This window comes from Nerophis ophidion, linkage group LG15 (assembly GCF_033978795.1).
Source record: "Nerophis ophidion isolate RoL-2023_Sa linkage group LG15, RoL_Noph_v1.0, whole genome shotgun sequence".
NCBI lineage: Eukaryota > Metazoa > Chordata > Actinopteri > Syngnathiformes > Syngnathidae > Nerophis > Nerophis ophidion.
In genome coordinates, this window is record NC_084625.1 from 10810470 (window position 1) to 10810822 (window position 353).

Below are 353 nucleotides of genomic sequence, written 5' to 3' on the forward strand. Positions count from 1 at the left end.
TCAAAGTAGAATATTTAATGTGAATTAATTGGAAGCTTGAATAGATCAATAATTATTTTTTTAAGCAATGACAGGTTAAAAAATATCCCACTAAAATTATCGGGAATCCACTCAAGTGTTAAAAAATAATTTCTATATTTTTAATTTTAATGACAATGCTTAAATCTCTAGATCAGCTTCAGATTTGTTAAGTTATTTTTCAAATTTTTGGTTTGTTTTATGCTCTTCTTGTTAAAGAAAACTTGTTTTATATGGCAAACAAGTGGAATATTTGATTTTAAAAAGTGCACTTCGCCTGTCAGACATGTAGTCTTGGGGTTCAGAAGTGAATACACCCTGACTCGACCTGCAGT

The 353-nt window shown here is 29.2% G+C and overlaps 1 protein-coding gene across 1 annotated transcript in view; it reads left to right on the top strand.

The window, feature by feature from the left end:
• Positions 1-223: 223 nt before the first annotated feature.
• Positions 224-353, top strand: part of tagln3b (transgelin 3b) — an 18409-nt gene continuing 18279 nt past the window's right edge. The window contains exon 1 of the mRNA XM_061921497.1: positions 224-353. This exon is cut by the window's right edge and continues 326 nt beyond it. The gene's annotated coding sequence lies outside the window, so the exon portion shown is untranslated.